The sequence below is a fragment of the Pseudophryne corroboree genome, chromosome 1 (genome assembly GCF_028390025.1).
Source record: "Pseudophryne corroboree isolate aPseCor3 chromosome 1, aPseCor3.hap2, whole genome shotgun sequence".
In the NCBI taxonomy this organism is placed as follows: domain Eukaryota; kingdom Metazoa; phylum Chordata; class Amphibia; order Anura; family Myobatrachidae; genus Pseudophryne; species Pseudophryne corroboree.
Window position 1 is genome coordinate 774,972,400 of NC_086444.1, and position 9,383 is coordinate 774,981,782.

At 47.6% G+C, this 9,383-nt stretch overlaps 1 protein-coding gene across 3 annotated transcripts in view; it reads right to left on the minus strand.

Annotated features, from left to right (window-relative positions):
* STPG2 (sperm tail PG-rich repeat containing 2) overlaps positions 1 to 9,383 on the minus strand; it is a 1,528,785-nt gene that overhangs the window by 1,028,776 nt on the left and 490,626 nt on the right. The window lies entirely within an intron of this gene.

Genomic DNA, 9,383 nt, shown 5'->3' on the forward strand with positions numbered 1-9,383 from the left:
ATATCATTCTGTAGAGTTAATTAGCGCAGGAATCTATGTGTCTGTTGTTTCCAAGTTACCAGGGACTTTAAAGTGCCGGTTTCTCTCTGTTTGACTTGATTTACCCCAAGTCAATTTTTTCTTGCAGCTTGAACATATATTGTATTGGTTTAAATATTGATATTAAACATTGTATTAACACAACCATTTTAGTTGGGTTGTGGTATATTAGCGCCTGGTTAATTTTTGCATGGTAGTTCAATCATATTTATGCATAATAATGGTCGCTGCCCAGCAGCAAGGAAATAGATCTCTAGTTCCGGGGGGTCAAGTTGTATAAGTATAGGTTGGTAGGGGGTAAGGGGAAGATTCTAGACTGTGGTTGTCTCGGTTCGGGGTTGTGAGCGTAGGGAATTAAAGTGGAAGTGGGGAGCGGGTTAGTAGTCAGTGCTGTGTATCACAAGTATCTTCTGGTCGTTCAATTAAGTTAATTTGGTTTTGGTCGGGTATAGCTGATTTATGAAGGTATTGGGATCCCTCGTTGGTGGAGACATAGTGACACCACGGGGACCAGTTTGCTTTAGGGGGAGTGGTGTTGGTGGGGATGGGGGGGATATATTCCGTTTCCATGAGAAAGTGATAGTTTATCTTATGAATAACTTTTAGTAAGGTAGGGGATGTGGGTTGTTTCCATAGTTGAGCCAGGTTAGCGCGGGCGGCTATGAGGATGTGACCCAGAACGTATCTGGCGGATGGGGGAACAGAGGGAGGGACAACATGTAGTAATGCTAGAGTCGGGTCTGGGGTGATTTGAATGGACAGCACTTTATTTATTAGGTCAAATACCTTTGACCAGTAATCTGCAATCACTTGGCACGACCAGAATATATGGTAGATATCGCCTATCGAGCCGCATAGCCTCCAGCACTGGTTGCTATGGGAAGGCCAGAACTTGTGGAGTCGGTCAGGAGTCAGGTAAAGTCTGTGTATTAATTTCATGTGCATTTCAGTGTGGTTCAAGCATTTGGACATAGAGTAGGAGGTTAGAAAAATGAGGCGCCATTCATTCGGTGTCAGAGTTCTTCCCAGGTCTCGTTCCCAAGTCAATTGAGCATTCGATTTGGTATGGGATGTAGGGGTTATCAGCTGTTTGTACCAGTACGTAATGTCGCCTTTAGATTCAGTCAGGGAGAGGCGAGAGAAGAGGGTATATGAAGTCGCGTGGAGTGTTGTGTGAGAGGAGGGGATTGATCTCCACCAGTGCGCAACTTGCATATAGTGAAAGAGTTCCGTAGCGGGTAAAGAAAATTGCGACTGAAGAGTTGCGAAGGGTAGTAAGGAGAGTCCGTCAAGCAAGTCGCTTAAACAGAGTATACCTGCACGTCTCCATTTAGATAGATTAAGATGAGGTATCAGTAGTGCTAGTGTAGTAATGGAGATCTGGGAGATGTGCGATATATGGTCTGGTTGATTGGCGGATAATTTGTCCCAGGTTTGAAGTGCGGCTTGGGTGGCGGGAAGGAGAGTCATATTGGTGGGTCGGAGTGGTTTTGGAATACGGAATAAATCTACTAGAGGAAATGGGTTTGCTCGGTTTTGTTCTAGCTCTACCCAGCCTAAACGTGGGTGGGCCTCAAAGTAGTATTTAGTGGAGGCTAAAAGAGATGCCTCCTGGTATAGTGGGAAACTAGGCAGACAGAAACCTCCAAATGCTCTGGGGAGGATCATTCTAGATAGGGCCAGCGAGGGTGGTTTTGAGGACCAGACGTATCTAGACATGACAGAGGAACATGATTGTAGGGTCTTTTTTGGGAAAGTATATGGAATTGTGCGGAAGAGATACATCAATTTGGGTAGTAAAGACATTTTAAATGCCGACATACGTCCCAGCCAGGAGACCTCATAGGACGACCAGGAGTTTGTTAGGGCTTCTAGCGTTTCTATTAGGGGAGATAAGTTGGCAGTGAAGACGTCAGAGGTGGAGATAGGGATGTTGATGCCCAGATATTTTATCGTGTGATTCCGCCAGTTGTACGGGAAGGAGGATTGGAGGAGTGGGAGAGAGTTGGGTATGTTGAAGGGGAGGGCATCTGTTTTGGTAGTGTTGAGTTTATAGTAAGATGCTAGGCTATAGGCATCTAGGATAGAGTGTAGGATAGGTAGCGTTGTAGTGGGTTCAGAGATAAAGAGGAGGACATCGTCTGCAAAGAGGCTTATTTTATGGGAGGATGCGCCAAATTGTAGAGCCGGGAAGAGGGGGTTATCTCGTATTGTGGTTGCAAGGGGTTCAATTGACAGGACAAATATTAGTGGGGATAGAGGGCACCCCTGTCTAGTACCATTTGTGATGGGGAAGGGATCAGATAGGAAGCCATTGCTGAACACTCGGGCCGTAGGGGAGCTATACAGGGTCATAATAGAGGTAAGTATTCGGTCTCTAAATCCAAATCGGAGGAGGACATCGCGCATGTAGTCCCAATTTAATCTATCGAAGGCCTTCTCAGCATCCAGGGACAGCAAGAGAAGGCCTTGATCCTTAGATAGTGAGTCTATCAGGTTAAAGACCCTTCGCGTGTTATCAGACGCTTGTCTGCCTGGTACAAAGCCAGTTTGGTCCGGGTGTATCAGCAGTGGGAGGAACCTATTAATGCGTGTTGCAATCATTTTGGCATAGAGTTTGATGTCGCAGTTGAGTAGTGCGATAGGCCTATAGTTTTGTACAAGGGCAGGGTCTTTTCCGGGTTTAGGGATGGTAACAATGCGCGCTTCTAGGAGTTCTGAAGGGAGAGAGCCGAGTTCAGAGAATGCATTAAAAAGGGCAGTCAAATGGGGAGAGAGAATGTCATGGAAAGTGGCATAGAAGTCAGAGATAAATCCATCTGGGCCTGGGGCTTTGTTTCTAGGAGTAGATTTAATAGCAGCGGAGATTTCTTCCGCTGACCAAGGGGCATTGAGTGTAGTTAGTTGTTCTTGGGTGAGAGTAGGGAGAGAGAGGTTATCTAGGAACGAAGAGATAGAGGAAGGGGTGGGTTGGGGAGTGGAGGGGTCAGTTGCTAGGTTATATAGCTTAGCATAGTATTTTGCAAACTGATTTGTTATGTCTTTGGGGTTCAATATCTTCTGTTTGGTAGGAGAGTAAATACACTTAATTTTATTTCTGGCTTGCTGACCCCGTAATTTACGCGCTAGCATCTTGCCGGCTTTATTGCCCAGTAGATAGAATTTATGGCGCATCCTATTCAGAGCTGCTTGGGTGCGGGCTAGAAGTGATTTTTGAAGTTGACCTCGAACCTTGGAGATTTCGCTTTTAAGAGTTCTAGAGGGATGTGTTATATTTTGAGATTCGAGATCCAACAGTTCAGCTTCTAATTTCGCTTGTAATTGATGCGCTTGTTTTTTGAGAGTGGCACCCGCTTGAATGGCAGCTCCACGGGTAACTGCTTTAAAGGCACAACAATGGTTAATAGAAGAGGTGTCCTGGGGAGAGTTAGTGGCTAAGTAAGAGTTGATAGAGTCGGAGATAATTTTTTTTGACATGGGATTATTTAGAAGGTACGGGTATAAACGCCATTGACGGGGTGGGTTACTGAGATCATGGAGGTTCCATTTCCAGAGGACTGGTGCATGGTCAGACCATGTAATTGGCAATATATCAATGTCCCCAGTTCTCTGGAGAGACCATTTGTCGCAAAGGATCAGGTCTATTCTGGAGTAGGTATTATGGACAAGAGAATGGAATGTATATTCTCGACCTGATGGATTATGGGACCTCCAGATATCGTAGAGGTCAAATTCCGCGAGCAGATTGCGGAAGGCTGAGGAGGGGCCGGAGTGAGCGGCTGAAATGGGTTGAGAGGGTTGGCGGGATTTATCCATTTTCGGGTCTAGGACAAGATTATAATCACCTAAGAGAACTAGGGAGCCTTTCATTGTGTGACGTATGTTGAGGAATAGTTTACGCAAGAAGGGGACTTGGTTGGAATTGGGAGCGTACAGGGATACCAGTGTGACAGGTTTGTCGTCTAGCAGGCCAGTGAGAATAAGGTAACGGCCACTTTTGTCTGAGAGTTGGGTATGGAGGGTAAAAGAGACATTTTTGCTGAAGAGGATTGCCACCCCGTTTCTTTTAAATGGACCATTTGCGAAATATCCCATAGGGAAATGACTGTTCTTGAGAAGGGGAGGGTTAGCAGATGAGAAGTGTGTTTCTTGCAGAGCGACCACGTCTGCTTTTTGTTGGTGGAAGAATGTAAGGGCCAGTCTACGCTTGTTAGGCGAGTTCAGGCCTTTGACATTGAGGGATATAAGGTTCACCATTGCATACGTACAGTAAGAATAGTGGGCAGAGATCTATGGTGAACCAATATATAGGGCAGGTACTGGATGTCAGGATGTACTTGTGGGTGAAGTTTTGGGCCATGTCTGGAGCTCAGGGGGGAGGGAGGTATGCTAGGATATCGTGGAGATGGATCGAGTGGGGGGAATAGGAGGGAAACAACATTAATGACAAAAAAAAAAAGGTCCGGCATATTGGACCTGCATGACTACTGCAGGGAAAGGGAAAGGGTTTAGGGTTTTGCAGTAGTACAGAAAAAAGAGGCGGGGGCGGGCTGAAGAACCGCGTTCCGCCACTCAAATTTAACTTCTAAGAGGATAGAACTAAGGCACGTACGTGCAGTAAAAACCTTACTAATTAGCAGATATGTAAACATGGGGCAATAATAGGTATGCAGTAGGTAATTATAACAATATAAACTAAGTCCCCTTAATGGAAGACAATAGTGAAACAATATGCGAGAGAGTAAACCTGTAACTTGTAGACCTAGATATAAAACATGTAATTAAATACATACTGGTGTTAGGAAACACACAAGAAAAATAATGGGTAAGTCCCTCCCCTCTCAGTAGGGGGGAAGAGGTCTACTTTTCTCCGTAAATCGGAGATATCAATAGGATAAAAGAGAAAAAAAAGGCATTGAGAGGACCTGGTGAAGTAGGCCAAAGTCTCAGGCAGTCGACCATTCCTGGCGGATAGCAGCAGCTCGGGACGGGATAGGCGGTTTCTGAATAGATATGTCCCAATCAAGCAATAGCTTCACACCCGCGTCCAGGGAGGAGATGATATATGTCGAATCTTCGTAGGTGACTATCAATTTGACCGGGAATCCCCAGCGATAGTGTATGTCGTGAGATCTTAAGGCAAGGGTGATAGGAGCAAAAGCACGCCTCTTTGCTATAGTGGCAGCCGAGAAGTCTTGAAATATTTGGAGACCTCCTAAGGTGTCGGAATTCTTGGATTCTCTAGCGGCCCTCATAATACGCTCCTTAACTGGAAAGAAGTGGACACGGAGTAGGGTGTCTTTGGGAAGGTCAGTTGAGACATTGCGTGGTCTTGGGAGTCTGTGGATACGATCGATTAGAAGTTCTGCGGAGTCTGCTGCCGGGAGAAGCTTCTTAAATAGAGCAGTGACATAGGCCTCCAGTTCAGAGTTACTGACTGAGTCTGGGATGCCTCTAATCTTAACATTGTTCCTTCGAGATCTGTCCTCCATATCTGCCAACTTGGCCTTAAATTGGTCTAGATCTTGTTGTTGATGGTCATGGGATGTGAGGAGTTCATTGTGGGAAGTGACCAATTCTTCCATCTTGCGTTCTAAGTGGTCTGTCCTGTCTCCCAGTGCCACCAGCTCGGTCTTGACTTCGCGGACGGCAGAAGTCAGGTCTTTAGACAGTTCAGACTTGAAGGCGGATAGGATCTGGCAGAGGGATCTCACGGTTAGGGGGGCGTCTGATTCACAGTCTACTCCAGATACTGACAGAGCGGACGTCAGGACACTTGATCCCGTATGGTCTGATATGACCGAGGGGGGAGAGGCGGTTTGTAGAGGGGAAATTTGGAGGGATTTCTGAGGGGGGAAGGAGACCTTAGGAGGTATTACTTCTTTGTTTTTTTTAGGAGCCATTACTCGACCGTAGGGATGTATGTAGAAAGCCCTGGGAGGTGCACCAGTTGGTCGGGTCCAATCAATGAATTATAATGAAACAGGAGAACTCAGTCACATTGATTATGCGTACGTGCTTAGGCAGACATGAGTGGCGGTGGGCGGGTCTAAAAGCGCTTACATTTTAGAGGTTGCGCATATGTGGAACATCTGGGTCGCAGAGCGGTCCGTTTGAGAATGCAGGGTAAAATCAAAGTAGGGTATGTTAATGCACCAGTCAGTGGTTCCAGTAGGGAGGGGAATTCCCCCTTTAGAGACGCCTAGGAAACAGTTGTTGATATCTTTTGTCCACCAATCCACTGTCCAGAGGTCGTTTGAGAGGTAATGATTCTCTCTGAGTGTGTAGTGGAGAAAGATCGACTTGTGCCCCCTTAGTGTTGTTGTATGATATTGGTTTGGGCTGGGGACTGTGAATCTTCACAGGATGAGACGTCTGGTGGGGTGGGGAGGGGGGGTATACGTCTGTTACCCTCTCTTCTTGGGTGCCGCGGACACCTTACTGGGGCGTGCAGCTTCCTGGTTTGTAGGGAAGGCGGCTGACGGGTATGTCTCAGGGTTTATACCCGGCCTGGATGGCCTTCCGAGCACAGGCGCGGTGAGGGGAGCCGGGCGCCGAGGGCCGCGTGGCGGGCCGCTTGCTGTGACGTCTGTCACCTGATGTGCGGGACCTGAGAGTCAGGGCGTCCAGGCAAGGTGTGTTGGTGTGGAGGGAGGTAGACTGGGACGTAGGGTAAGGTATTTAACTAATGGTGAGCCTCGGTCAGTGTCAGGTCTCACCTTAAGATGGCCGGCGGCAGCGGGACGGGCAGGGGGATCCGTGCGGCTGTTGCGGCTCCCGCGGTGAAGAAGTCTCGTCTTGATATCGGCCGGCGGTCAGGCACAGGGTGGAGAGAGGTGAGGGTATGCCCAGATGGGTAAGCTTGTCTCCGCGGGTCCCTTTCAGTGTGCGCTCCGCTTCCGGAGCTCGTGGTCCGGGAGTCTCCAAACTCAAGGCCCCGGTCTGAGGCTGCAGGTTAGGCCTTAGGCGTCAATGTGGTGCAGCGTTCACCAGGCAGGGTGTCCTCTTGTAGTGCACAGCCCACGGCCGTGGGTTACATCAATTAAAGTGGGTTTCTGCGAAAAAACACCACCAAATTTGCACTTTGTGGCCTACTATAGCAGGAGCTCTTGCTGCAGCACAACCTCTCCCAGCTGCGTCCAGGCCACGCCCCCCCCAGATAGACCCTTTTTACACATTGCGGCAGCCAGTCCCATTTTACACATTGCGGCAGCCAGGACCCCATTTTACACATTGCGGCAGCCAGTCCCCATTTTTTACACATTGCGGCAGCCAGTCCCATTTTTTACACATTGCGGCAGCCAGTCACATTTTACACATTGCGGCAGCCAGTCCCCCTTTTTTACACATTGCGGCAGCCAGTCCCATTTTTTACACATTGTGGCAGCCAGTCCCATTTTACACATTGCGACAGCCAGGACCCCATTTTACACATTGCTGCAGCCAGTCCCATTTTACACATTGCGGCAGCCAGTCCCATTTTTTACACATTGCGGCAGCCAGTCCCATTTTACACATTGCGGCAGCCAGTCCCATTTTACACATTGCGGCAGCCATCCCCCTTTTTTACACATTGCGGCAGCCAGTCCCATTTTACACATTGCGGCAGCCATCCCCCTTTTTTACACATTGCGGCAGCCAGTCCCATTTTTTACACATTGCGGCAGCCAGTCCCATTTTTTACACATTGCGGCAGCCAGTCCCATTTTACACATTGCGGCAGCCAGTCCATTTTTTACACATTGCGGCAGGCGGTGTCCGAGAGAGAGACAGAGAGAGAGAGAGAGAGAGAGAGAGACAGAGAGAGAGAGAGAGAGAGAGAGAGGGGGGGGGGGATATACTTACCTTCTCCCCGCTGACAGGCTCCTCGTGCTGCTCCCTCGGTGCAGGCAGTGAGATGAGAAGGAGGAGGAGGGAGGGGGAGCAGGGAGCCGCAGCAGCGCTATGTTATTGGTAGTAAGCGCCGCTGCAGCATCCCCCTCTCCTTCTGTATTGGCTGCCGGGCAGCCAATACGGAAGGAGAGGGGGATGCTGCAGCGGCGCTTACTACCAATAACATAGCGCTGCTGCGGCTCCCTGCTCCCCCTCCCTCCTCCTTCTCCGCTGCCTCCGGCGCTGATGTCTTCTAGCTTCACAGCGCGGCGCAGAGACTTAGAGGCGGCATGTAATGAGTCAATTTGACTCATTACATGCCGCTGGCCGTGCGCCCCCAGGGCAACTGCGCTGGTGGCAAGCCCCCTTGGCACACACGTAGTTACGGCTCTGGTAACATGTATATGCGGTTCTACTGTGGAATAACGTATAAATAACTCTACTGTGATATAACATGTATAAGCAGCTCTACTGTGTTATATAACATGTATAAGGGGCTTTATTGTGTGGTGTAACATGTATAAGCGGCTCTACTGTGTTATATAACATGTATAAGGGGCTCTACTGTGTGGTGTAACATGTATAAGCAGCTCTACTGTGTTATATAACATGTATAAGGGGCTCTACTGTGTTGCGTAAAGTGTATAAGGGGCACTACTGTGTGCTGTAATGTGAATAACGGACAATACTGTGCAGTGTAATCTGAATTGTTACTATTCTGTGGCAACGCCCTTCCTCATGAAGCCACACCCTTATATTTTTATTGCGTGCCTTTGGGCCACACTGTCCCTATTTTAAACATGGGATGTGCCCAAAGGAAACTATTGCCCCCAGATCCACAAGGTCTAGAACCAGCCCTGTTACCGATTTAGGATTTTTAAATATTTTTTTTCTTTTCAAATGTAACATGCCCCCAATTCAGTACAGGAGAGGGGGCGCCAAAACATACCCTTGCTCCGTGGCACCTTGGCACCTAGCTACACCTCTGAGTGCAGGCCCAATGAGGTGTGTAGGGCCCTGTAACTGTTACAACAATGTTATAATGTCCTATTCAATAAAACGTGGAGGGGATGACATTTGTCAGTTTTCTATATTTTTAAGGCTGTCTCAAAAAAATAAAAAGAGATAAAACAAAAGTGGAAAACTTCTATGAAAACCGTTGAATAGGTAGCTATATTAATAAAAAAATAAAATTCATTTAAGTAAAAAAACTGATGGGTTATGGTACCTTTTGCTCTCTGTTCTCATAAATTCTAACTATAATTTTCTTTAAATAATGAAATAATATATTCATTAGACTGTTTAGGTTCAAGTTCAGAACATGGGACCCCCTGGATTAGCATAGCTGAATTGCTTCAGAACATCATGAAACTTGTTCAGAACATTAAAAAGTGTACCCTCGCCTTGCTTCAGGCAGGTTGTCTCACTTCGCTCACCACAGGTTACTATTCCCATTAAATGTCCACATGGAT